The 23,605-nt window shown below is 40.0% G+C and overlaps 1 protein-coding gene across 5 annotated transcripts in view; it reads right to left on the bottom strand.

Moving 5' to 3' along the window:
- The window catches only part of PKIB (cAMP-dependent protein kinase inhibitor beta), a 55,891-nt gene that overhangs the window by 10,367 nt on the left and 21,919 nt on the right, over positions 1–23,605 (bottom strand). Inside the window, exon 1 of one of the 5 annotated variants that reach the window (XM_031054044.2) lies at positions 11,656–11,717. The exons of 3 other annotated variants lie outside the window; for them this stretch is intronic. The gene's annotated coding sequence lies outside the window, so the exon portion shown is untranslated. Of the gene's footprint in view, positions 1–8,129; positions 8,217–11,655; positions 11,718–23,605 lie in introns of those variants that run through there. One more of the 5 variants, XM_005154718.4, reaches the window with a different exon arrangement.

The following is a 23,605-nucleotide window of genomic DNA, read 5'->3' as shown; positions in this document are numbered from 1 at the left end:
AGTTTGGTATATTGTATAACAGGTTTTACTTTTCTCTCTTTGCAGTATACAGCTGAACAGACATTTAACACAAATGTTTTGTGTGTTTCTTCTGCTCTGGATATGAACGACACCACACTCTTGCACCAGGGGAAACATCCTTACTGATAATGTGCAAGAATGGCTTTCCTAGTCGCAAACAAGTCAGCTTGAGATACCAAGATTACACTATTCCTTTATTTTCTGCCTTGGTGCTCCCAGAAGCATTGAATGAACATCCAAGATCTTGTGCATGTTGTTCAGGTGCTCATCACTTTGGGTATAAAATCTAAAAATGTTGGCCAAAGCTGTAGGATAAAGACAGGAGCTGATGAATTTTGCCCCTTGGTGAGTACAGTTTCTAGATAAATGTTGTATTTGCTTTCATGAGGAACAGCTAAGATGGACAATTAATTTTATTAAGTATTAAGGACTATCACAAATCTCACTATCTTCAGCTACAAATGCAATATACACCTTAACTTTTGCTGTCTTCTGTATACAGTACCTAAAAAGTGTATATGTGCACTTGCACAGATACTGCAGCTGCAAAGACTGCTGTAAGGCAGCTTGTCACACCAGCATTACAAGGTATGTACGGCATGAAAACACTGTATATAAATGACCTTTTTCTCTCTCAGATTGGTACTTCAAAATTTTCAGTTGAATTTTCTGATCACTTCCATAAAGCCAGTATTAAACTAATGGAAAAGATAGAGAAAAAAAGCCATGTAAGTTATTAGTCATGCTGCTTTTACACTTCTGGAGAATGCACAGATACCATGGTACAGTTCACCCCCTACAAAGCTGTACAGAGGAGAAGAGCTTTACTGTAAGCTGTGTTTGACACTGAGTGTGCACAGTGCTCTGATGCACAGAAGAATACATTACAAAACTAATAGCAGTTCTAAGTAATGGTACAATTTTTCCTTGTGAAAGAAATAAAGGAGAAGGGTCATGATACTGACAACTGAATCGTTAGTTATCTGCAGCATGTAATAAATGCAGTGACATTAGCTGAAGACAGTCAATAACAGACAAGCAAATCACTTTTCAAATGTCTCTGAGTGACCAAAACCAGTGACAGACATGAGCTTCAGTCAACTTAGCAGGAAAAACAATTCAACAGGGAAGAAAGTCTAATGCATCAGCTATGCTGAAAAGAAGTAAAATGCATCCCCTACTATGGAATAAAAAATGAAGCTCAATGGTAGCAAACCAACTAACCTAATTCTTCCTCTTATATTTTTGCCATTTATCCTCACAAACTTCTAATTTTCTATTGCAAAATGTATAAATATTGCCTGTCCCTACCCACACACAATTTTCTGAGTTCAGCCACAAAGGTGCACTCTTACAAATCCTTTCTTACGCTTTGCATCTGGCCTGACATCCAAGAGAAGTTTGCCCACCCAAGAGGGCATACCTGGGGAGTAATTTAGGAATTACTTAGAAACAATTTTAAGCCTATTTTTGCAGAGGCCCTGCAACTACAACATTGCAGTTAACTTGTATTTATGATTTTTCACATTGCCAAAGGCACACAAGGAAATGCGTATCCTCCAGCCTCTCTGATCTCCTTGTTTCTCAGCCTTTAAACTGGGAATTCTTAGGGAAGAATCAAAGGACATTTCCCCTCTACTTTGACACCTGCTGCCCCAACATTCCATGAATGCTTCCTGCAACAGAGACAAGTCAACAGCTATGTAAACTCGCACATGTGTATGTCAGTAATGTATTCTTTACTAGAAGCAGCAAAGATTTGGTTCTCTGTCTGCCAGCTCTGGCAAATAAAATAAAACAACAAACCAAACCAAAACCGAAACCACCAACACAAACTAAACCAAAGCAACAAACGTTGATGTGCAACTTAGTAATTAATTGCTACTTTCTCATAGAGGTCTGTCACTTGAAGCAAAGTCTGATTAACCCCCAATTCTTTATTGAGCAAAGTCCTGATGTACTACTAAAAGCTAATGTTATTTTCTTTAGAACAGCAAGCTGCAACAAAGACACAAAGCCTGCGTGTCTTTGTCATGAATGAGTTTGTAAATCTAACATGCCAAATGTTTACTCTTTGACTAGCTTTCTCAGGCACCAGCCAGAAAGGTACAAAGTTGACAGCTTCAGCTATTTCACTAGTGTATAGTGTCAATGTGAGCATCCACAAAGAGCAAATACCAGACTGAGAGCTGCTAAGATACCCTGTAGACATGACCCCAACACTTCACTCAGACCTGGTTCTTGTGGGTCCCAGTGTTCTTTGCTTTCATCATGAAGCTCTGCATAACTATTTCATCCCATAATTATTTATTCTGTCTCTCACTTCAGATGCTTCTTCTACTTCTCAAATTATCTGTGTTTCCTGAACTATTCTTCTGGCTCATCTACAAATGCTTCTGGAAATCCAGTCCAAAATACTTCATTTGGAATTCTTCACTGGATAGGATGTTGGAAAGAAAATTGTGTTTGCTCAGCTCAATAAATGTTTAGTTAGTTAATAAAATATATTTTTATAAACTCTTAATAAATATTATTTTATTAACTCAGTTCAAAGGTAATAAAAAGTCTTTGATTTTGCAAATATAAATGAACTATTATGGGATAATTGTATAAAGCCATTTAGCTTGAAGGAGAGCTGGTCTACCCAAAAGCATTTCCAATTACATTTTTCTAACTAATAAAAGATACTTTCTCTCCCCAAAAATTTTTTATTGACCATGTCCTTAGGCTACCGCAGGTGCTGTAAAGTTCTACAAAATCATTGTTCAGTATGCCCTCAAGGGAAGATGAACCTCCAGGGATCACTGTGCTTTTTACAGTAATCTGATGACTTTTAGTAAAGCCCAGGCAGAAAACAGCCATTTGGCAAGTGAAGGCTTACACAAACAAAATGGAGTTAACCACCGACTGCAAGTCACCCTGGTGCACTGAAGCACCCTTTAACAAGTTACTGAAGTTTTCTGCTGCTGTGCTTGACTTGTTGGCAACTTATACATTCACAAAGATGACAAGTCAATAGGATATACAGCTACATTTTGAGAAGTTATATGACTTTCCTGCACTTTAAAATTGCATTGTAAATTTGGACCCTCAGTACCCTTCTCTGTCTGTTCCATTTATATTTTATTTATGCTTTCAATATATTTTTGTTTCAGATATAGTATTTCTTTGCTATTAATTTTTCATTTTAATTTCATTCTTTAACATACATCATGTTTAGTCTAATACAATTCCACCCAAGTCATATGCTCTAGAGCATACCTGTTCAATCGTTGTAGTAGTTCTGTTTATTTATTTTAATGAAATTACAGGTAGAAAAAACTGCCCCATTTCACAGTGACTCAGCAAGAAAATAGACTGAGATTTCAGAAATGCATCTTCCTTTAGGCTTATAATTTAAGTTAAATAATAAACTTGATTCACAGGACTTCACAATTATCTTTGCAATAGACTTCAACTTACAAGTAAAAAAGAAAAATAAATTAAATCAATTAAAATTCACTGAAACATATCCTATATAGTTTTACATTTTGATCTTGCAGTTATGCATATACTTTATTTAATTGCAAGGCTTCTGTTGTTCCCATTGAAATTTGATAACACTGACAGGAGACAGCACTAGGAAAGTGCTCTTTAGTGTACAGGAGCAGTTCACTGGGTCAGATTTGTCCCACTCATATTTGGAGATAACAGTTGTCATCAGTTGTCTCTGATACATTCCCTGGTTTTTGTCTATTTTTGCACCAGAAAGTCTTTGCACCTCAATGGTCTGACCACGGTATTCAGTGCATGCACAGGCACAATCGGAACAAGACAAATCACAGATTCACTTCGCCACCACAACATTTTGAGACTGGGGGTGGGGGGGGGGGAACACGATGACACCGTATAATTTTTTTTCCAAAGAATAGAGGATATGGGATCAAAAATATTTGAGAGCATCTTGTTCTTACATTTTCTGGCAATAAGCTAGCTACACCCTGCTCTACTGAACAGAACCAATGAACTATAATTTCAAATAAATGAAAAAGAAAAAAATAACCCCAAACCTAGTCTCCTGAGGTCTAATGATGCAAATAAATAGGCTATATGATTAGCCACAGTACACATTCATAACTTTTTCCTTGCAACTTACTTTGGATTAATTTTGTGCTTCAGGTGAAAGGTTTATCTGCAGTACTACACTTGCTCACACCCTTCCATTTTTAGATGACTCCATTTGTTTCCTCTGCATCTCTGCTGAAAGGATTCCATTGATCACAGTGATTTATAAACCCCCCTGACTTTCCTGCTGTTTCAGAGTGTCTCTTTTTCCTATGAGAATAGGCCTAATAGGTGAAATTCATGCTAGTTATAAGCTTAAAGAAGTCAGCAGAATTACACCTGGGATTCATTTAGTTTAATTTCTTGAGCCTTTCAATATACTTCTATTTTATGAAAGTATGAATCATTTCTATTACCCTCCAATACCCTTAGCCTAGGACATTAAAACAACCTTTCTATTGTAAAGCTTCATGGTTACAGACTAGTTCAGTAAAACAGATATATTTCCATCAAAATTCTAGCGAATTGTACAAAGGAAATTAATTTATTGTCTCCCTGAGCTTATCTGGCAATTAAGGTAAATTACTGTCTCTCAAAAAAGTAATCCCTAAATGCAAAACCCCACCTCCAAATATGATAGCCTATCTGTTATTCAAGAACAAACAGAAAACAGTCTTTTCTAAGGCATGTACTGGGCTGGCAGTCAGGTAATTTCCACACAGTTGAATTAATGTATTTTAAATTAATTCAATGTAAATGATCTCTAATTAAGGCAGATGGTTTTAAAAGAGTCTTGTCCATTTTGGTAAATTATCTTTCAGAAAACATGCCCTGCTATCATAACACCTGGATCAAGTGTTTCAAATAAGGACCAAGTAAGACTGTACTTACATCCCAAATGATAATCAGGCTGTGAAAAAACACAGCACATATAGGACCATTTAAAAGATGAAAGAGTAGAAAGGCAAAGTGTGCATTTTATAAATTACTTGAGTGAAGTACAGCTGGACCCTCAAGCTATTTTAGCTGGAATGGCACTAGGCATAGGACTTTAATGTAACTTTCTTAATCTACATGGACCATTGACATTTAAGGAAAAGTGGAGGGATGGAAACCAAAATATAAGAAAGCTATCAAGCCTTGTTCCTATTTGTCATACAAACAACATTGGTTGAGAGGTCCACATACTGAATCTTTTTGTTTTAAAAGTTTTAACAACCAGCTTTCTTTTTCCTTGTCTTTATTATTTTAAATATATCATTTAGTCTGCTATATTTTGAGTGAGAGGTAGAATTAACTTTGACATGTGTCAAAACCTCATGCTTAAACCACAACAACATGACAGATCAGAGCCAAAGCAAAAAGTAAGATCTGTCTGAGTACTTTTTTTATGTTGCTTTCCTTTGGAGCAGAATTGGATAGGATGTTCCTACTGAAAACTGTTTTCCATTGCAAAAGAATCTGCACTTCCATGGTGCAGGGGTCTGTTGGAACTATGATATTCCTGAATCACATCAGTTTTAACAGGAGTTTTTTAAAAGGCCCAGTCAAGAGAGAGCCTGCCAACTGCTGCCTTTGCATATGGGGCATCCTCCACCTCAACTCCTCCCTCTCTTCCCTTGCAAGATGCAGCATCAGTATTGTCCCCCCTCTTATGGCAGCAAACACCTTCCCTTCTCTTTCTCTGCCTTTCTACACACCAAATCTACACACACACCCAGGACACTCTCACTCAACACAGGAAGTGCCAGTGCCCTCCTCCCTAACCAGCCTCTTCCACCCTGCCCCACAGGAGGAACACAGCAAGAGCCTACATTGTCCTCACAGAGGCTCTTTCCCCAGGCAGCACCACACATGAACCTGCCCACAGAAAGACAGAAGAATGAGCAATGCAGCTCAGAGAGGGGGAGTTTATCACATCTGCCATTTCACTCTCTTGCTGAAGGCACTCTGATGCAGAGGAACAAGGCTCCCAAAAGAACCTGTTTCCAGTTGGTTAAATGTTATTGTTCAGTGATGACATTTGCAGCCTTCAGATTTTATGTTTAATTAGAAACACCACCCTCACAAGTTTCTCTTAGAATTTTGCAGCTTCCACAACATCTGGCCACTGGGTACACATACTTCTGTAAAACACTGTGTGAATTCAGGAACTGCTGAATGCTCAAAACCCAGTTTTTCCTATCTGCTAAGCTAATGACCTCTTCCAAAATGTCCACGAGCTATGAGCGTTCCTTTTTTAGCTTTGCCAGCATAATCATCTTACAGCCTGACACCAGCAGTGTAAATTAATCTCTCGTATTTTTTTTCTTCCTGTGCAAATTTCTCAGAAGTGGATTCTCCCCCTCCATTTTATCTTATTAAAAGCACAGAAAAGGAGAGAAGGAGAAAAATAGACAGACATTATCACTGAGTGAATTTTCTTGCAACCTGACACCTTCCATTTCTAGACAGATTGAAACCAACACAGAGACCATTTTGGAGGATACATTCTACAGAGATGCACCTTTCCCAGAAATACACAGAACTAATTGCACTGCTTAATGAAAACTCCATGGAATTTCATTGGTGGAGGTATGGACTTGAGCTTTTTGAAAACAAAAGCCTGGAAAATTATACTGATAGACAAGTGCAGATCTTTGGGAGATTATGCAGATGTTGTAGCACTCGAAACATTTACTCTTTGTTTTATGTACTGGCATTTACTTCTGCACTAAGAGCTGTATCTTCAAAAAGTCAAAAATAAGAAGAATGCTTGCCATACTTTCCATACCCTTAGAGATGGTAGATTCTCTTTTCCTAAATTCCACTCAACACTGGAGATGAGTACAGCCTACACCTCCCCCCAGAGTCTTGCATGAAACTGGTTGGAGAACTGCAGATGGCGTGATTTCAGGGGACTCTTTCTGTAGATGACCTCTTGTTCTTGAAGAGCTTCAAAAGACTACAGGCACCAGGGGAAACATTTTTCTCTGGTATTCTCTGTTACATTTTTATGGTTCACTTTCGCTTTAAAATAAGCAGCTGAAAGGTTGTTTTTATTTATATCTTGTGGTTTTGTAAAAAAAAAATGCAGAAATAATTCTGAATTTTCTTGATTACAGATGAAAAGACATAACCTTTCACCAAACAGACCTGTATGATATATTAATTTTGAAACTATGAGTCACAATCTTTTCCTGAGAACGTCAACAAAACCACTACAGATTTGTTTAGTGAAACAGAGGTTTAGGAGAGAGTTGACAGAAAACAAATCTCTGCAGATAACCCTCCACAAAAGCCCTGCTGATTAATTCTGTCACGTAGAAAATCAAGAAAAATCAAGATTTGTTTCTGCCTTGGAAATTTTAGCACTCCTCCCTAAACTGTGAAGAATGCCTCAAATTTGTGAGGACTGTGTGAAGGCCTGGTCCAAGCACGAGCAAGTCTTTGGGCTCAGTTCACAGCTGTTCATGTCCAGTGCTCCATCTCAAACTCCTGGTCACAGGGAGCTCCGGAAACCTGGCTTATATATGGATGTTTCTAGAGGACTGACTTGACAATCTGCATTTGAGAGGCCACATGAATGGTTTCACCTGATGATTAATCCCTCTTCCTTTTTGAAGAAGGAAGAGATGCAACCACAGAGAAATGGAACCAATTTCTGTACTTTTCAGCAGGGAACTCCCTAACCACCGACTGTCACAGCCAGAGAACAAAATTAGAACATATAATCTAGAGCCTTTTTGTTTTTTAATCTAACCACATTTATTATACCAAACAAGATGTTTGTTCTAGTGTTTCAAAGCAGAGCCTAGAAAGACAAAAAATTACTTTCAGAGTGTGTAAAAGCCCAGTGAGCAGGAGAACACTGGTAAGGCTCAAACATTTAAATAAAGGGGAACTTCCCTGTTTGCTTGGTTTGTCAAAAGCAGTATACAGACAAGCACAGCTCTAACTAAAGCTCATCAGTAATCATAGATGCCTATGGAACCTGTTAAAACATTTTAAAAACAGCCTAAAAGTGGTAGAGAACACAACTGGTACAATACATCAAAGGAGAGCATAAGAGAAAAGCTACTTACAAGACAGCAAAAAGGGGCTGATGAACACCAGAGACACCCAGGAACAACTAGATGTGATCTCAGTGGCCGTCTTTCAGCTGGCTAAAGCAGAACTTTGGCTAAAGCCAAAGGAAAGCTAAACTGTTGCCAAAGGGGAAGCAAAACTTGAATACACTTAAATAAACAGAGTACAAATTCACATTCAGGAGCATATGCCTTACAAGCAGACTTCTGGACTTCAGCCTTTCTGTTCAGGGCATTTCTGGTACGAAAATAAGTTCTTAACAACTATGTAATAAATGAATTCTCCATCCTCCTGTAAATGAGGGCAAATCTCTCTGCACAGGCAGTGGTGCTGCATTCACACCAAAGGTGCAACTGTTGTCTGGACATCCCATAAGAAAGCAAGCCGTGTCCCTTCAATGGCAGTCTGAGATCCAAAGTGATAACACATAACAACTGCATAAGAACCTCCACACTGTCATAAGTTAAATAATACACACCACATTTTCAGCAAATGTCTACAACAGAGTTAATATTTCAGCATCTATACACACAGAGCTTCACAGCAGACAAGAAAGCTGCCTGGAAATAACCATACTGATTAATTTTGCATTAGCTGTCAGCTGATTTGCATGGAGCACTGACCAACATGCAGGGAATTAGGTCATCTAGTATAGTTTCTTGTCAATCTGCCCAATTCCGTCTCCGCAAATGCTTAAGTACCTGAAGATTCATGGTTCAGGTATGACTTCAGTCCCACAGCATGGCTTTTCTTGAAGAGGGGCTGGGTGTGAGCTACAGAAGAAAGCCACCACTTGATCTGTAGACAATCACAGGGAGGAACATACAGGAAGGTACCAGCAGCTCTGGCTTCCACTGTCTCCTCAAAAATAACCTGCCATCGCACAGTTACTAGAGAAGCAAACAGCCAGTGGAAAAGCCTCCCTGCTTTCAAAAATCTGAAAGGCTCAAACAATTTGAAGCCATACAAACAAAAAAAGCTCCTTATGTGCCAAGTACGTCAGCAGGGGTAAAAAGGGAAAAGAACACTGAAGAAAGATTAACTTCTCAGTTGAGGAAATGACTCAACGTTTTGTAGAAAGTCAAGATAGTCTCCACCTGACATTTTTCAAGGGTGGAGACTAGGGGGAAGGTGGGGTTTTATTTACCACTGCATAGGTTTCCTCCAGTGTAGAGGACCTTAAGCTGCGTAAAACTCAACTCCTATAAATCTAGAGCAATCCCATAGGAGTTAGGTTCCCCCAGATGTACACTGGGGCAACTGAGATAGGGGTCCTACCACAAACCTTTCACATGGGACATTTCAGTGGATGTCAGTGGGATCATAAAGTCAGGTAGGAGAAATAGAAATTAATTGGCCTAGATAAATATTCCTTTTTGCATGGTGTCATACTCAAATGTTTAACCTAGACATAAAAAGAAAGGAAAAAAATGAACCAATTTTTTTAAATGGTTAAGTTACCCTTCAAATCACTTAACGTATTTATTTGGGCATAGTATGAACCTACATTAAAGCCTACTCTGATCTATTAAACAATTCAGCACTTGCCAAGTATAACATTTTCTTCCCCATATTCTCTCTTGGATGAACATTGTTCCCTCTGCACTTTCATATTAAGTAGTAATACTTATGAAACCCAGTGCAAACATTGTGAAGGGTTCATAGAACCCCTATCGGTTCCATAGGTACTAGTTATAAAAATGTTGCTCCATACAGTTATAACAATAATAATAATAATATAAAGATTAGCATTTTGAAGTAGATAGCAGTTTGTCATGGAGAGATTACTGAATTTCAGAATATTGCAAAATAAATTGTACCACTTCTCAACCTCCATCTCAACATTTCTGCAACAGTAGCTGATATAATAGCATAAATGCACAGGAAAAACTGCAATCTTCCCTGGAGCTTTTATCACTCTGTAAAATTAGTTTTCTTCTTGTGCTTGTCAATTATGCCTATTTTATTGGTTTTGCTTAATTAACACCATCTAGAAGAAACTTCAACAACATAACTGTCCTTGGCCATTGGTTACAAGATATGCCTCATTTATTCTACAAGTATAGTTGGCAAGGCAAAGCAAGAATGGGTTTCTAATTAAAGAGCAGGTTCTGAAGAGAATAAAGGGGGATAAAAATAATGTTGCCAGGGTTACACCTACCTGTGCTGCAGTAGCAGATTGCCACAATGCTGATGCGCACACACAACCCAGCTGGGGTAATTCAATGGCTAGAGTCCCATTAGCCACTTTCCAGCCCATTTCCTGTCATTCTATTCCCCCTCTATTCAATAAATCATGCCTAGTATCAGCAGGGAAGCATAAAATTGTGTATGTTATGTCAAGTTAAAACACTCTCTTGTTCCAAATCTGTTGCTTACCAAAGACCAAAAACCATGCCTTTGCTTCCGCTGATCTTACTGGACAAACTGTTTGTACAGTGAGTGCTCTGAACCACATTCTTAGCCTAAAATGCTTTCTTTGCACACACCCCCTTTCAACCCTGACATTTTATATATTGACTTTCGCTGCTTTATAGTTACCTAACTGCTGAGACAGGAAGAAAACAACATGGACATACAAAAGATCTGTCACAAGTTCTCCTTTTTGTATTTTAAAGTTCAAAAGCATATATATTATATATCTTTGCAGCTCTCCAGGATTTCTACCAGCTAAAGAATAGATTTTTCTGAACTGCTACTGCAGCTTCCAAAACTATGACTCAGCAAACAGACTTTCATATTTATAAGTTTGGCAAGTGGCTTGGTGCAGATAAACTAATGATCTAAGAGCTTCCAAATATGCAGCAGGACGCTTTAAGGAAAGTTTACCCATTACATATGTAAGGACAGATTATTTGCTGTAAACTCAAGATAAACTTTATTGGTCTTGGAGCACTGAGAGTATTCTGAACCTCTCAAACAACATAATGTTTGGGTTGTGTAAAGTTTATTCTAGCATGTCATCGTTTATCAAGAAACCATTTTTGCATTTCTCATTTCAAGAAATTTATTTACTAAATACTACTGCTAAGACTTTTACTTGCTCACTTTGTCTAAAGAGTTTTGTTTATTCATTTTTTAACAGATGAAAAAAGTCTTCTCAACTTCAGTTTAATGCTTTTAGAAGCTCAGTTGTCTAGAATGCTCTTAAATTTACAAGATGCATATAAAAGCATTTCAGGTTATGGGTATTGTGGACATAATTCACATTGTAATTTGCACGTAATTATATGGGATACTCCCACGTGTACATTGATGTCTGAGGACATATGTCATCCAGATTCTGTTTTTGTCTAAATGCTGTTGCTATAGCCATTAAGGTGAAATGAATATGGAGGAAAAGAAACTTCTCTAAACTTCACTGGATATGGAATTGTTCAGGGACATACTATAGCTGATAAAACCCACTTTTCTCTAAAGTGAATAAAGATGGAGTCAAGCCTACTGCAAGCAGCCATTGGCAAAATCAAGCTTTGTGTGGATTGTCATGATGATAGCCCACTACTAGTTCCTGGACCTTACCTTGCCTCCCCTTGTACCACAAACCACAATTCTTCATAACATCTGGGTATGGATTTATGTTCATTCTTCAGTGAAGAAGACGTGCCATGACACCTTTGCTTAGGGCAATTTGCAGGCCTGCAAATCAGAAAAAAGCCAAACTGCAGAGCTAGATGCCAAAGTTTCCTCTACCAAGTTGGATGCTTCAGGAAACTGCTTCCACTTACCAATTTCACACAAGAAAGAAGAACCGGCTGGAACTAAGAAACTAACTTGAGAGGAGGGCATGCCTAGGGATCCTACCCTTCACAGATTTGCTCTGGCTTCCCAGGGAGCACCTGCATCTACTTATCACTCACTTCAGCTGATGAAAAAATCATTACTTCTGAAGCAACTCCTTCAAATCACCGGACAGGGTTCATTCCTCCTTTTAAAAACATGACCAGAAGCATATACCTAGTGATCTGAGAAAAAAACTGCCTTTAGCTGCTGTCTCCAATGTGAATATTTTAACCCCTGGAGAAGAGATTAAGTTGCGCAACAGCACTTTCCACTGTGAAGAAGTACTGTAACTAAAACTCTGCTCTTTTTTTGTGTTAGCCTTTACACTTTAAGCTCTAACATAGTACTTCCTTTGAGAGGGAAAAAAAGTATGTCACAGAAGCTGGGGGTCAGGACTGGCATTAGTCAGGCCACCACTTGAAACACAGAGGAAAATTATTATGCTTGAAACCTAAAGACTGCTTCTGTTATTTATGCAAGTGACTATTCCTTATACAAGAAGAAAAAGGCCTTGAAATCAGTCCAACATTCACAGCTTCCACATTTCCTGCAGAGTATCATGACTGTTCATTTTGTCCCCACAAACCATTAATTCTTACCTATGCTCTTCTCTAATTACCTCCTAACTGCCCAGATAAAAAGTGTCCATGGCACTTAGCTGTTAGAGAGGGGTTAAACCAAACATGAGTAAAACTAACACAAAATTAAACCAAAACACTGTATATTTATTTAAGACTTGACACTAAAAACATCAACTATGCTGCAAAGAACTGCAAAATATTTCTCTGAAATAATATATTCATTGCATTGCTAATATTACATTAGCAAAACAGTGATAAAGAAAGCACTAAAGAGGACCCCATTAAGATGCTGTTCTCTTGGAGACAACAGTTGGAAAACATCTGTTGTGATTTGAGCATGTTTTGAGGGTGTTTTTGTTCAAGGTTTTTTTCCAGCCAGGTGGAGGAGGGGAGTCCGGGAGGAAGGAGAGACAGGACACCTGACCCAGGCTAGGCAATGAGGTATTCCATACCATAGCACGTGATGCCCAGGATGCATACTGGGAAAGAGAGAGAGCTGGAGGGATGGAGCTGGAGAGGAAAATGGAGGAGGGAGCACATGGTGCTCGGCCAGGCAGGGTGGAGTGAGTTATGGGTCGGTGGCTGGTGGGGTGTTGTATTCTTTTCACTTGCTGTTTGCTGTATCATTATTATTTGTAGTAGTAAATGGCAGTAGGGGTTTTGTGTTATGCCTTAGCAATTAAACCGTTCTTATCTCAATCCGTGGGGGCTACATTCTTTGGATTCTCCTTCCTAACTCTCCGGGAGTTGGGGGACTTGGTTTAAACCACGACAACATCTTAGGACATTTACATGTTTCTTGCAACTGAAAGTAAGTGAGATAAGTTACCACCCAGATCTGCTAATCTGATGATAGGACACTTGTAATTGCCTCTATTGCTACATGCTATGTTGACTCACTGCCACTGAAAAGTTTGACTTTCCCTGTCTCCCTAGGGGAATGATTATTAGAACTTGTCCCTGCCAGTGAGGATTTACCACACCTACAAAGGAAGAACAGGATTAAAAGAAAGTTGAAGGGTCAGCTTTCAATTATATATATGAATTGCATACACCAAACTCAAACAGTGATAATTTACTCTGGAGTTTTTAGACAGTTTTAATACAACTACTCAGGAAAAAAAATTATGCTTCTTGCCAGCCCTTGGTGACATATAAATGCACTGCATACATTAGTTTGTCAGGAACACTGGAGTTAGAATCACAAATAAAGGAGGTCGGTATAAGCTGTTAGGCATACAGTACCTGAGAAAAACAGACTGCTAACATATCCAAAATAAAGATAACTATGCAATTATTTTGGAAACTCTGAGAACACAGTTTCTGTTTATCGTTTCTACCACCTGTGTGTCTCCTACTACCACCTCAATCCCTGAACACTCACAGGCAGCACTGAGGTCAAGAGCTGATCATCACATAGTCAAGTCTGAACTGACGCAAACACCTACTACATCATATGTCAGAAAAGGCCTCCTGTTTTGTTGCTCTCACCAAATAGAAAGCCATCCTTGCTCAGACACATCCCAAGTAATTAACTGAATTTCCAACCCTAACTATTCTATGATTCTATGATTGGTGAACTCAGCAACTGCTACCAGTGTTGCCCAGTTGTCAAGGCAACATGAATGTTGCTTTTGATAGACAAACTGATGATCCTTCCTTGCTGTCATTCTGAGACCCTGTTTTTTGGGGGAGACTCTGCTCTCCTTACTGTCAGCCAACCTCGTAAATTTAAACTTGAAAAGTAACATTTTTGGGAAAAAACACAAACCCAAACATTTAACATTGGCCCAGAAAGAAGTGTCTTTGTTGTATACTTTATCATATTTTAGACAATTGACACTGATCTGGATTAGAAACCTGTAATTTTAATCCCTTTAATTTAGAAAAAAAGAAAAGTCTGCAGTTTGCCTAATTTTGTTTCACATTTACTAGTAAGTCATTATTTCAGGCTATTCATGGGGCCATTTTGGATGACGTCTTTGTGTCTGCCCATTCTGTATAGATTCTGACTCTGTTACTGTGAGTTTTTCTCAAAATCATCTGAGGAGGGGAAGGGAACAAGTAACATAATTAGGAAGAGTACAAACTAGTTCAACTTTATTCTGTGTAGACTTCTAAAAAAAGCGTTCTGCATATGAAAGTGAATTAGTGTCACTGCTTCTGGGACAACTAAAAAATCTAATTAAATCAAAGGAATCCTACTCAACTTTGCTGAATACTTTATGAACAGATGGGGTGCATGAGACACGAGGCAAGGTCTTGAGGGAAGCAGATTCTGGTGGTTTCTCAGAGGCCACAACCAGCTGATGCTTGCTCAAGAACGTCAAGCACAAATCTAGGGATATTGTAAAATGTCTGCCTCCTAAAAAAAGGATCATCACTCCTTTAACAGTGAAAAGTTTGCTATTCTGTTCAGATGGGAGTAAATGGATGAGGCAGTCAGGCGGAAATCAGTAACTTACACTTCTTGCATTGATTAGAACAATCTTCCTCACCAAGCAGAGTTACAAGGCCACAGGGATAGGCTGGCACAGGTTTGAACTCAGGTACAGAATGAGCCAAGGTGATGACTGGGTGTGAAAAATGATTTATACTTTCCTGATGCAGGAAGTCAGTCTCTTGCCAGTCAATCAGTACTGGTTTGCTGTATGGGGCTTATTTCTTTCTTTTTTTTTTAATTCCGTCTGTCTTTCTGCCTAAATTAACATGTATCCGCTGTCTTTGGCTCACTTCTTGCTCCTGCTCCCAGAAATTGCTCCACTTTATTTTGGACCCTGAATACAAGTTCTTTGAACTTATTTGAGGCTTGAACACTAAGTATTATTTCTTCATTTGCTGAAGCAGAAAGAAAACTTCATTTTTGTTATACTAAACTACCTCAGCAAAGTGTTTGTTGGAATGCAGTTCTGCCTTCCTGCTAATTATTGCTGTGGCTTCTTGCCAGCCATCATTTTGAGAAATTAAATACTAGCTTCCAGAGAAGCAGCAGTGTTAAAGACAACAGAACATCATCCTAAATAAAATGGATGGTGGCATGAAAAAAAAGCAAATATTTTCCTGATGGAACAGCTGTCTACAAGTCCTGGCTAAGCAGCTACTAAACAAGGTAGGGTTTTGACAAAACAGGAGGTTGTCAATATCCCAATACCAGCACACTTTTCATCCTGTCAGGGCTCACTAGGTGGAGAACAGTGGTGATATCCTGCATTATTTGTAGGCCTCTGAGAGTGGGACAAGCTATGTAGCCAGGAGGAGGTGTCTGGTACAGAGCCAGAAGTAGAGGATAAAGCAAGGCAGAAAACTCTGACATGAAATCGTAGAATAATTCAGGCTGTGAGTGACCTCAGGAGGTCATCTGCTCCAACCTCCTGCCCAAATCAATAACTGATTCAGACCACACTACTCAGGGATTTGTCCAGTCAGCTTCTGAATATCTCCAAGGACAGAGACTCCACAACCCCTCTGGGCAATCTGTGCCAGGGCTTGACTGCTCTCACAAAGAAAAGGCTTTTCCTTACCTCAAGTCCACATCTGCTCTGTTCTAGTCCATGACCATAGTCTCTCATTCTTCTGATGTGCAACTCTATAAGGAGCCTGACTCCATCTTCTCAGGTACACCTTATATGGGAAAGCTGCTCTTAGGTCCTCCCAAAGTCTTCTCCAACCTGAACACGCCCCAGTCCCTCAGCCTCTCCTCACAGGGTAATATTCCTTCCCTGACAAACTTTTGGTAAGGCAGGAGCAAAACTGGATAGTCTTCTGTACATGGTTTAAGGAGTACAGTCTAGTATGTCATTACACCTTCCTTGCTAAGTAAAAATGTTTAGCTTGTTGCAGGCAATGCACAAAATAGGATAAAGATGGTCACAAGAGACTTCCAGCTGAACAGCTCACCCTGACAGGTGTGGAAAAGATGAGGAACTGATCAACTGATCCAGCAGGACTTTGTATTCTAAGAGTTTCCATCTTTTGGCATGGTGACAGATTTCTAGTTTGGCTGTGAGACGTGTAGAGCAGAGCATGTGGTACTCCAAATCAGGTATCAAAAATCAGCTATTTTATTCTGAAAAGGGCTGGCCTGGCACTGAGTCTGGTTTCCAGATGGTTTTCTGTTGTGTGTTTCTGTCACTTAGAAGAACGGAGCAAAATCAAAAGGGAAAGCCCTTCCCCGAAGAAAAGCAAGAAGTCAGGGAAACAGAAGTAAACATGAAGAATAAGGCACTAATTCATAACTTCAGTCACTTTCTGTGTCACAGTTTTCTCACGTAAGGAACCAGCTGTGGAACCTCACTTTTATGCCAAACAACTCCGTGTTTGACTCTCCTGCATGTAGTAGATTTGGCTGGCATTTTCCAGCCTTATTTATACAGTTAGATAAAAAGCAGCAAATTAATGTGGTCACTATTTATTAATAAACATGGTTTTTGAAAGGACAGATGCTCCTGGCTCATCATCCTATCAATCAGCTCCATATCAATGTTTGTGCTCTATGCTATACAAAGTCTGATTTCTTCTATTCTTTATCTGCTTTTGATATTCAATTTTTCAAAGTGCTCAGTGCCTGTATTAGGGTCTGTTCTAGTTGTTTCTATATTTGGAAATGTTCCTTATAGCTCCTTGATATCACATTCATTCATGAATATCATTAAAAGTCAATTGGAAAATCCAGTTTAAGAATTTGCCCCCTGGAGTAACTCTGGCTTCTGAAAGACTCTCAGCACAGTCAAAAGGCACATATTTAATACAGGGGGGACATGATGAAGTTGACTTAAAGGACTGCTAACTCAACTCATCTTTAACTATTTGCCTATGTTCCATTTATTTATTGCATTACAGCCCTCTTATAACCTAGCAAAAGACAAGTAAAAATACAACAGGGAATAATGTCAAATCAATAAACTGAAGTGCAATATACCATCAAATGCTACTTTAACTCGAAGTTTTAGCATTATAAACAATTATACTGCATAGCTGCAGTACATAGGAATATTCAGATGTCGTATTTCATAGCTGCATGCTTAAAAACTCATACTTAAGCATTCTGTACAACTGGGGCCATTATTACTTATTTAATCTTATTTTCTAATTTCACCTTTAAAATAGCAGCTGCAGCCTTAAGAAATACCACTAGGACACAACAGGTCCCAATATTCAAGTTTTTAATCTGAACTCAAGAGAGCTGAGTACTGTTGACTTCTACAGATAGCGGGGAGAGCTGAAGTTATTTAGCAACTTAAAGGATCCTATTAAAATTTCAGGAATGTGCAAGACTTCATCAGATAGGTTCTGTCATAAGGGATATTTTCTAACAGTAGACCTTTCCCTGACATCCAGTCTCCTGCCTGACACAGTTTGATACACTGGCACACATTCTTGTAGGTCTCTTGTACTGTCATGGCCTTGAGCCCAGGCCCTCTGAGAAGATCAATAGAGAAAAGACATAGAAAGTCATCAAAACCAAGATTCCCTTTGCTGATCATACCATCCTACCTAAGGGCAACCATGGGAGGCTGAGCATGGAGCTCCTTGTTGTTGCCGAGCAGCAGTAGCTGGGGTAGAGGAATTGGGCCAGGAAAGCACGATACCCTCTAACTGCTCATTCAGCCCTTGCCTCTTGACCTTGAATCCATGTTACAGTTTCCCCACTCCTTGCAACTATTCTCTTTTCCTTACTGATGCAGAATCCAAGCTAATAAGCTTTAGGAGGTTACTACTTTTTATGTCAATGACAACTTGGCTTAAAGCAGAAAGGCAGGAAAACAGACTGTGGTAGCCAAAAGGTCAAACTACCTTAGTACAGACATAAGCAGTGTATGGACAGGGGGGCCAATTAAGCTGTGCACCTAGCCATACAGACTTTAACATTACTGGCAGGTACACTGTAAAAAGGCAAATGTGTGCTTGCAGCATTAAGACCCATGAAATACAAAGGGTGAGCAAGCAGCATTTTGAAGAGTAATTTAATTCTAATCACTGGTCAGAGATTTGCTGAAAGCAGAGAGGGCATTCTGGGCTCATCACTGCCCAGCACTGTCCAGCAGATGCCAGTAGGGCAGTAAAACACCTTATTTCACATGCCCTAGCATGAAGGTAGACACAAGTAGAGTCACATGGGCATCAGCAGAGCACCAGTTAGGTGTAACTGCTAGTGTGCAACACAGAAAAAGCCATAGATTCAAAAGGAGAATTGTGGGGAGAGATGGTGGTTGAAAGGGCTTAAGTCTTTCCTCCTATACTGTAGAGCTAATCCTATCTATTTGTCAGATGGAAAAGGAGAGAGGAGAGAAATCTCCCGCAAGCATCAGTATCCAATTTTCAGTGGTGTGCAGCCATAAATCAGCAAAATTCACACTAGGTCTGAGTGAGGCTCCATCTTATTTCCATGCAGGTTATCACACTGCACATGGTATTTTTTAGGTGCAATTATAGTCTCTGACATCCTATCTGAAAGAGTGGTCACCATAGTAACGTTCGAATCACGTGGCACTGCACACCTGATACCAATCAATCTTGAAAACATCTTTGTAAAGAAAAACACTCCTAAAAAAGCCATAGATGGAGGTTTCTGGTGAGACTGGGAAGATGCTCTCTTATAACAAACACGGAAATTTTACCTTATAATCTTTTCATCCAATTCTCCCTCCATAAAACTCCAGTCTCTATTGTCTTACAGAAGTGATAGAAAATAGAACAAGGCAATGGCTCTCTGCTGAAAAGTGACAAACAATGAAGTACAGCTGGCATGTAAATGATATATTGCATTTTTCCCCAGATCATTAACTGTGACTTCTGAGAATAGAGCCATGCACTGTTGCTGAACAAAACATAAACATGCTCACCATAGTGCCTCTCCACCTGCCCAGGGCACCAGATTTCCCTTCAAATGCTAAACCCCAGAAATTTCACCAGCTTCTTTCTCCCTTTTTGCTTTCCCAGTCTGCAGTTCAATTTAGTTGATTAGAGTTGTGTTCCTCTCTCTGTGTGCGTAAAAGAAGTGGAGCATGTTTAATGAAATGATGTTTGCACTTAGCTTGGCACAGTGCATACTTCAGCAGCCAAAGAACTAACGAAGTTAAGCTGCTGACATCACTGGGGTTTTGGGTGGGCTGCCTTATTTTTACAGCTCAGCTCCACCCCAACAGTCTTTCAGCTATTTGTGGTGTGCCTGCTCCTCCACCTGCTTCAATAGTCTGCTGCCTCTCTTTATCCCAGCATAAACACTGCTACGGGCTGATGAAAATCATTCGTCCCAGCACTCATGCACAAAGTTCAACTAGCCTCAGCAGTATTTCTAAAATAGTTCCTACTTGGTTCTATCTGAAATTTTTGCTACTGTCATTTGAAAGCTACCACTTCTCAATTGTCCTTTGAAAAAGACTGTTTCTGTTCAGATGGATTCCATCTTTGTCAACTTCCACTCTACCTTTTCTTTTTCAAATAATTCACAGCTATAATCATTTATTCTGACAGTACCTCTCCTTTATTCAATGTGATTTTGAAACAGGAGAGCCACTGAATTTGTAAATGCCACCAACTGGCCTGGGAAGAGTACATAGATGTTGTCCGGGAAGCTAGAAAGCAGGTTAGGTAAGCTAAGGCCCAGTTAGAATTAAACTTGTCTAGGGCTGTTAAAGACAACAGGAAGGGATTCTATAGGTACGTAGTGGCTAAAAAACAGAGTAGGGACAACATAGGCCCCCTCTGGAAGCTATCAGGAGAACTGGCTACCCTGGATTTGGAGAAGGCTTTGGTTCTGAATGACTTCTTTGCCTCGGTCTTCACTGGCAAATTCTATGACTGCACCACCCAAATCTTGGAAGGCAGAGGCAGGGACTGTGAGAATGAAGACCCCACGCCGACTGTAGGACAGGATATGGTTTGAGACCATCTTAAGAACCTGAACATGCACAAGTCCATGGGACCTGATGAAATCCATCCAAGGGTTCTGAAAGAGCTGGCAAATGAAGATGCTAAGACACTGTCCATCATATTTAAAAAATCATGGCAGTCAGGTGAGGTTCCCAACAACTGGAAAAAGGGAAATATAACTCCTATTTTCAAGAAGGGGAAAATGGATGACTCAGGATATTACAGACCAGTCAGTCTCACCTCTGTGCCTGGCAAAATCTTGGAGCAGATTCTCCACATGAATAAGGCACATGAAAAACAACAAGGTGTTCGGTGACAGCCAGCATGGCTTCACTAAAGGGAAATCCTGCCTGACCAATTTGGTGGCCTTCTGTGATGAGGCTATGGAACTGATGGAGATGGATAGAGCAGCTGATGTCATCTACCTGGACTTGTGCAAAGCGTTCAACACTGTCCCACACGACATCCTTGTCTCTAAATTGGAGAGACATCAGTTTGATAGGTGGTCCACTCAGTGCATAAAGAACTGGCTGGATGGGCGCACACAAAGAGTTGTGGCCAATGGCTCGATGTCTGGCTGAAGGCCTGTAACGAGTGGTGTCCCTCAGGGATCAGTGTTGAGACCGATCTTGCTCAAGATCTTTGTCGGTGACATGGACAATGGAATTGAGTGCACCCTCAGCAAGTCTGCCGATGACACCAAGCTGTGTGGTTCTGTTGATACGCTGGAGGGAAGGAATGCCATTCAGAGGGACCTTGACACACTTGTGAGGTGGGCTGGTGCCAACCTCATGAAGTTTAACCATGCCAAGTGCAAGGTCCTACACCTGGGTCGGAGCAATCCCAGGCACAGCTACAGGTTGGGCAGAGAAGAGATTCAGAACAGCCCTGCAGAGAAGGACTTGGAGGCATTGGTCGATGAGAAAATGAACATGAGTTGGCTTCAGTGTGTGCTCACAGCCCAGAGGGCCAACCATATCCTGGGCTGCATCAAAAGAAGCGTGACCAGCAGGTCGAAGGAGGTGATCCTGCCCCTCTGCTCTGCTCTTGTGAGACCTCACCTGGAGTATTGTGTTCAGTTCTGGTGTCCTCAACATAAAAAGGACGTGGAACTCTTAGAACAAGTCCAGAGGAGGGCCACGAGGATGATCAGGACACTGGAGCACCTCCCATATGAACACAGGCTGAGAAAGTTGGGGCTGTTCAGCCTGGAGAAGAGAAGGCTGCGTGGAGACCTCATAGCAGCCTTCCAGTGTCTGAAGGGGACTATAGGGATGCTGGGGAGGGACTATTCATTAGGAACTGTAGTGACAGGACAAGGAGTAATGGGTTAAAACTTAAACAGGGTAAGTTTAGATTGGATATAAGGAAGAAATTCTTTACTGTGAGGGTGGTGAGGTACTGGAATGGGTTGCCCAGGGAGGTAGTGAATGCTCCATCCCTGGCAGTGTTCAATGCCAGGTTGGATGAAGCCTTGGGGTGACATGGTTTAGTGTGAGGTGTTCATGCCCATGGCAGGGGGGTTGGAACTAGATGATCTTAAGGTCCTTTCCAACCCTAACTATTCTATGATTCTACGATTCTAAGTTGGATATCCAACAGCCATAATGCTAGTAACAAATTTGCTTAGAAATTCTTTCAGCATCCCGGAGATGCATGTAAAAACAACAGGAGTGGAAACTGTACGAGTTGAAGACATCCTTCACTAAGCTTATTGAAGTCACTATATACGCTCACTGCTGACCCACTAGAACAGATTATGTGCACATGAACTGCTGCCATAGGTTGTTTGAGCTCATCTGGGTGACTGTACACTAAAACTGACTAGGAGAATGCTCCCACAAGTCATTCCCAGAGAGGTGCTCATATCCAAGACTGACTACTTAGATCATTAGATTGCCTCTTAAAAAAAAAAAAAGCTGTAACTATTGCTATCCAAGAAGAGTGCTATCAAGGTTTTTCCATTAAGGAAAGTGCAGTAATTGCGTGTTTATGATATATATATATGTCATTTTGCATCTATCACAACTGAAAAGTCAAATTGTTCTTATTTTCCTTAGGTAGGAAAAAAAATGCAGTTGCCTCTAATTTTAGTATAATATTGGCTTCTATCCTACAGGTCTGTTCCAGGAGCAAAGTGAGGAGCAGAGCTAGAAATAAGATCCATGTTGCTTTGAAACTACAAAAATAAAGGGAATTGATGATATGTAAACATTTGTGCCCATTGTTTTCTACACTCAATATGTTGTCATGCAATACAGATACTTCCTAGTGGCTGTATCAGGTATTTGTACTGTCTATAATGCTTTAGAAGTCAGTGCTAGCAGTCATGGAGTCCTATTACACATAAGGAAGTCAGGCTTTGATCTGTTTTCATAATGTGCAAGTTACATTTTTTCACCTGTGGTTCTGACATGTGTGTCACAGTAAATGGCATTATTGTTTGACAGGGCAACAGACCCCAATGATAGCAATGTAATGCTCCAAAATCAAAATGAGGAAGTCAGTAAGCAATGCTGAGTTTTAAGCTATGCCAGGGCCCTATTATGGTTTTCAAACTGCATAGGAATTGATCGCAGAGGAGATTCACTGATTTTGGTGTAGATGAGAGACTGTACTTTGACTATATCCAGTATCTTTTGCAAAGGTAGATGTCAAGGGAAGATCAGGAAAGCACAAGTGAGCTGTTATAGCAACTGAGAAAGCTTCCTGTGGCCTTCTGTGCTTTATCAGCCTGTAGAAAAGAGCTTAAAACCTTCCCTTCCCAAATCTTTAGTTTCAAGACAACAACATGATCCATAAAATGGAACACACAAAACCAGTCTACTCTCACCATGAAAGAACTTTGTTGTACATAACTAATTAACCACACAGGCATTTGGACACAGGCACCCAGGAAAAAACGCATTAAGAGACAGAATCATCACATTACACTTGCCACTGGAAAACGGTGACTCACTTGTTTTCCACATCCTTTGACAAACTAAAGGTCATCACTAAAAAAAAAAGACAAACAGAAAAACATTGAGAGTCAGAAACTTCATTAATATTTTCAGGACCTTCTCTAGCAGGTCTTCATGTGCCATTGCTGACAGTAAGATTACACATTTTCACCCTTACACAGCTGACTTGCCAGTGCTGTAGAAGCTGTCAGTGTTGCATGTTTCAAACTGTATGCTAAACTGATGCTTTCTGTTAAGGTTGCCTTCTTTTACTACTCTCCTTATGAGTATGGA

Source organism: Melopsittacus undulatus, chromosome 3 (assembly GCF_012275295.1).
Source record: "Melopsittacus undulatus isolate bMelUnd1 chromosome 3, bMelUnd1.mat.Z, whole genome shotgun sequence".
Taxonomy (NCBI): Eukaryota; Metazoa; Chordata; class Aves; order Psittaciformes; family Psittaculidae; genus Melopsittacus; species Melopsittacus undulatus.
The sequence above is the reverse complement of the archived record's forward strand: the minus strand, read 5'-3'. Positions and strand labels throughout refer to the sequence as shown.